We start from the raw sequence: 5740 nt of genomic DNA, 5'->3' as shown, positions 1-5740 counted from the left end.
CTCCAGTGCATACTTGGGCTACTGCTTCTGTAATTTCTCCCCCAGGCATGTCTGCCTCTGCCTGGGACAGCAGGTGAGGGCACCTGATGGAAGCAGAGCAGTGATTAATGACACCTGAGCTCTCTCTGCGAGCTGAACTGAGACGTGTGGGTTACAGAGCCTCATCTACCCCAAAGCTGCTCTCTTGTCTCACTCAGACATGCAAAATGAGGCGGCTGAAGCAGAGAGAGGACAGAGGCAGAGACACCAGTCTCTGCTCCCAGGGCACTCACAACTCCTGATACCGGAATTTAGTCTTCAGTAGGTTTTCGGTCTCGGTGATTCAAAGAATGAATCCATGGACCACAGATCAGTGGTAAGACAGGACTTATTTACAGAAAAGAAAAGAATACAAAAACACCAAAGCTCCTGGCAGAGAGAAAAAAAACCCAAGTCGGGGAAAAAGCTCTCTCTCTCTGGGCTCTTTGTCCAGGGGTATATATAGTCACATGGGTTCCTTGTAGTTATATAGGCCAGGAAATGAATGAATACAGGCCCTTCCGCTGGAGCAAGGTGAATGAATGTATTACTGAATGGACACAGTCCATTCATGGAATTGAGGCCTAGGAAACTTACATGAAATTGACCTAGGCATAGGAAATGGGGTTCCCTGTTCAGTCATAAGTGCAAGGGGAAAGAGATACCAAGGCACCTGTGTCTCCCCAGCAGTTGTCTGGCCCCTCTGGCTATAGAAACTGCGGTGCCCCCACTCCCCACCTCCCCCCCGACACACACCCCTCTCCCCCACCCCAGCCCAGTGATTCCTCTGCCAGCTGCCACCGCACAAATACCTTGGGCCAGAGGTGGCAGGTCCTCCAGCTCTGCCTGGCTGAGCTGACTGGGGTGCCACCTGTCCTGTATCAGTAGGAACCATGTCAAACAGGTGGACTGCTTTGTGCCTCGATTTACTCTATTGCTGGAAGTGTGATTGCACTTCAACATCACATGAAGAAAAACGGCTACATTTGTAACCAAGTGCTCTGGCATTACTGCTTTCACTTTCCATCTTCATCCACTTGCATTGCTATAAAGGAAGTACCTGGGGCTGGGTAGTTTATAAAGAAAAGAGGTTCATTTGCTTCATGGTTCTGCAGGAGATACAAAAAGCATCACCCCAGCAGCGACTTCTGGTGAGGTCCTAGGGAAGCTTCCACTCATGGCAGGAGGCAAAGGGGAGCAGTTGTCACCTGGTGAGAAAGGAAGAGAGAGAGAGGAGGGTGGTGCCAGGCTCTTTTAAACAACCAGTTCTTGGGAGTAAGATAGAGCAAGAACTCACTACCATAAGGACAGCACCACGGCATTCATGAGCGGCCACCACCATGACCCAAACACCTCCCATTTATGCCTCACCTCCAACACTGGGGATCAAATTTCAGGATGAGATTTGGGAGGGAAAAATGTCCAAACTATATATCACTTACTAGGTCTGTTTTTATACAAGAAAACATTCCTAGAATCTCATTTTCTTAATCTGGAAAATGGGAAAAGTCCAACCACATCTTCCTTCCTGTGTTTGGGATGGTGTTGAGAAAAAATGGGGACGATTGTTAAAAAGTGCAAAATGTCAACCCCAATGGTAGCCCACTGTGGTGACCATTCATCCCAGCAGTAGTTCTGGCAGTGGCAGCAGTGCCATCTGTAATCTCTGCTGGGTTGCAACTGTGCTCAGAAATGCTGGGCACAGCAACTGCTCAGTGCACGGGCCGTGTTGTCCGCCTCCTTTCACATCCTACCTGGACACACACCTTGCAAGTCACTGCAATCTCTAATATAGAGATTGTGGCAGTAGCATTGACCCTAGGTTTTGCATGAAACATGCCAGATACTGCACATATTGTCTGGAGGTCCAGGAAGCAAGTAATGCTTGATAAATGGTTGTTATTGCTGCAATCACAATCATCATTTCTTCCTAATAAGAGGAGGCATTCCTAAAGCATGTTCTAACATCTCACATCTGCCAACTGACAGCAACTCCCGAGGGCCCCTCCTTTTCCTGAACTACCTGAACATTTAAGATCTATTCCAGCAGCCTCTAGTGTCAACCCAACATCACCTTGAAGGACGAGGTGCATTTGAATGGGATCTTAATAATATTGTCCCTATTTGCATCCTGAGCTTGGGCACTGAACACTGGTAACCTCTCCCTTCTGGCACTGAAAAGTTGTAAGGGTTCCCCTCTAATTCAGTCCCCTCATCTGACAGATGGAAAAACCAAAGACCCAAAAGGGGAAGAGATGGATGCAAGGTCACCAGTCCACCATCACGGCAGGGCCTGGAGGAAATGCCCAATCAGTCTGTTTTGTTTATTTTTTCTTTCTACCGCAGCACACTGACTCTTAGAAGGAATTAAGTCGCATTAGTAAACTCCTAATGGAGCCTGAAGTCTGGAAAGCATTCTCAGACCCATTAGAACCTTCCTCTGTCTCCATGCTGACCTTCCCAGGCACCATCCCAGCCCCAGGAAATTCTGCCAACACTTCTAGTAAAGTGTTTTGAGAGATAATTAATTGCTGTATCCCTGAAGGAAGAAATACAGAGAAAAGAAAAGAAGGAATGAAAGAAAGCGAGAAGAATGGAAGGCGGGAAGCAAAGATGGAAGGGGGAGGAGGAAGAAAGACAGGAAGGAAGAGAAGGAGAATAAACGGGGGGAGGGAGGAACGGCTGCCTACATTTCCCCACAGCAGCCTTGTATTTGGCACGTGACATACATATGGTACTTTATTTAATCTTCATCACAAACTTAAGTAGGAATTGACATCTCTGATTTACAGACAAAGAAGTTGCTGCTTAGAGAGGGTAAGGAGTTTGTGCTGGGATTCCCAGCAAAGAAACTACAGAATCTGTAGGGCCTTGAAAATTATGCCACCTCAAATGAAGGAAAAAGTCTGTTCAGAAACATGGATTTGTCAGCCTCTGACTTTACACTTTGGATTTAGAGACATTTTGCTTGGTTTCCTTTTGAGACACTCATGCATTTATTCATTCATCATTTACTCATTCTATCATCTGTTCATTCATCCACTTAACAAATACGTGTCAATATCTCCCATCAAAGAAGACATGTGAGACTCAGTGACTTTCTTCCCAGCCAATCTCAGTGTGGAGGACTGGTCTATTCTGCACCTGCCAATATATGTACACACATACATGCACATAAAAACACAAAATACCTGCATTCAAACTCAGGTATGCAATGCATCTAGGGCCCCACATCCACCCAAGCCAGTTCTCTGCATCTGGTCTCTTTACAGAAAGAGGCCCAAGGAATATGGTTTGCAGATGCTCTGGGGCCAGGCCTTCGGCTAGTGTCCCTGAGAATCACTAAGTTCTTACCTTTGGATCTGTGGACTAAAGGATGGACCTATTCTTTCAGATATTCTACTCCAAAAGGACTTTGATGGTAGGTCAGGCAATGGGGTCTGTTTAGTTTTGTGCAGGCTGACCTGGTAAGAGCAGAAAACTCAAAGAGAGGAAGTGCATATCATAGCCAGTGCATCCATCTGTATAGACATCTAAACAGGGCGCCCCGCGTGTAGTCTGGGAAGTGAATTTTTCTAGCAGGGTCCAGAGGATAGAAAGCTGAACAACAATGATAAGAATGATTTAAAGTGTTTATCCCCCTAGATTATAAATTTTACTTTTTCCCGCCCCTCCACTCTTAGTTAATAAGAACAAGCTTTTACTTTGTCAGGAACTGTGTAACTTTACATCTACATCTGACAAGATTGCATTGAAATAAGCTGTTTTATGTCCATTTTTTTCAATCTGAGAAAACCGGAGTTTGGAAAGGTTCAGTTACTTTCTCTAAGCCACGTAGCAGAGTCCAAGATTTTAACTGTGTCCTTCTCCTGCTTGCTTCTGCCCCTCACCCCTCCTCTGCTCTGTTCTCCCATCTGTAAAATGTGGCCATCACTACATAGGATTAAATCAGAGATTTCTAAATGATCAGCATCCCTCCAGGTGCTATTGAAAACCGGCAATACCCAGGACCCTCGGGGCTTAAATAGAGCTCAGGATATGTATTTTTGGCCAGGCACAGTGGCTGACACCTGTAATCCCAGCTCTTTGAAAGGTTGAGATGGAAGGATTGCTTGAGCCCAGGAGTTTGAGGTTGCTGTGAGCCGTGATAGAACCTCTGCATTCCAGCTTGGGCAAGAGAACAAATCCCTGACTCTAAAACAAACAAAAAGCAGAAATTAAGTGTTCTTACAGTGCCCCCCCAAAATTGTACAGACCAGCTAGGATTGGAAGATTGGAAACCTCATCGAAGGGGAACTCAGAGGACACAACCAGGTCCAAAACTTCTATAGCTGTATTATCTTTTTACCTGCCAACTGGAAAGGAAGACAGAGGGGGCTGGGCCCCATGTGAAGTAGCTGAAATTGAGCCTGAAGCCATTCTCAGCTCTTCCCCCACAAGCCTTCCCATAAATCTCAGCTTTTTAGGAATAGAGCCAATGCGTATCAGAGGCATTTTCCCCTTGAAGCATCTAACGTCTGGATATGCCTGCTAAGCAGAGCAGCAAGACGGTACAGGCTCCCCTCGCCTTGGACGGCAGCGCTCCTCCAAGTCACAAGTCACATTAATTACCAGCCATGCAAACTCTGCAAAAATTATTTTCCCTGCACCCTGCTATTTGGGCCACCTAGAGAGCCAGTTAGTTCCTAGTACCCCTTTCCTCCTCCAAGCCCACCCCAATCTTCCTGGGCCAGGCTCATCTTCCCAGACTTTCCTCCCAAAGCAAAATGATCTCTCTCAGATGAACCTAGAGATCTGGATTCCAGCTCCTGCGTTGCCAGTGGCTATCTGTGTCACCCCAACAAGTTACTTTTCTTTGCTCATTCCTACATCCTCATTTGGATTCTTGAGCTTCAGAAAGAGTAAGAAACCTAGAGCTTGTTTATTAAGCTGAGATACGGCTTTAAGTCACTACAACTTAGTGTTGGGCAAAGCCTCTGGAATGGGGCAGACTTGAGTTCATACCTCCCCTCTGCCGTTTCCTGACTGTGCAACCTTAGGCCAGTCACCTCACCAACCTGTGGTGCAGAATTGTTGAGAGAATTGAGTGATGTAGATATTGTGTTTGGCATATGGCAAACGGTAACTGTATTATCAGTGGTTGTCAATGTTACAAGACAGGCAGGTAAACTAACCATACACTAGTGCTGTAGGGGCCTAAATACAAACAGCAGGGGGTTCTCTGAGCTCCCAGGGAATGTTGTGAACTGAGCCAAGGGTCAGAAAACTTGTCCTGGTGGGTGGTGTGGGCCCACGCTGATGTAGACGGAGAGTAGGAAACCTCCAGGCAGAAGCCACGGAAGCTTTCTCAGGTGTGGATTCCCCGTGCAGTGGGTTGAACCCGTCACCACCCCCAGGCTCACTGGCTTTCTTTCCACTCCTGGTTTGCACCTGCACCTTCCGCCCCCCCCACCCCTCACCACTCATTACCAGGTGAGCACTTGTTCGTTCCTCCTCCCAGCTGACGCTGTGATCCTGGAACCTGCTTCTACCCTCAGCTCCTGTCCAGAGACTTGCATTCTCCTCTTGAAACAGACCAGTGCTCCTGGTATTCTCCTTGCCTGGCAGTGAACGTGTCTACTTCATACAAGTGGAGCCTCTCTGTTTATGCCTGGCGTGACTGTCCACTCCTGTTCTGACTCTAACCAGCTCTCTTAGGGTCCCTTGGTGCCCATGGACATGT

Source organism: Otolemur garnettii, unplaced genomic scaffold (assembly GCF_000181295.1).
Source record: "Otolemur garnettii isolate 467f Iridium unplaced genomic scaffold, OtoGar3 scaffold00014, whole genome shotgun sequence".
NCBI lineage: Eukaryota > Metazoa > Chordata > Mammalia > Primates > Galagidae > Otolemur > Otolemur garnettii.
The sequence above is the reverse complement of the archived record's forward strand: the minus strand, read 5'-3'. Positions refer to the sequence as shown.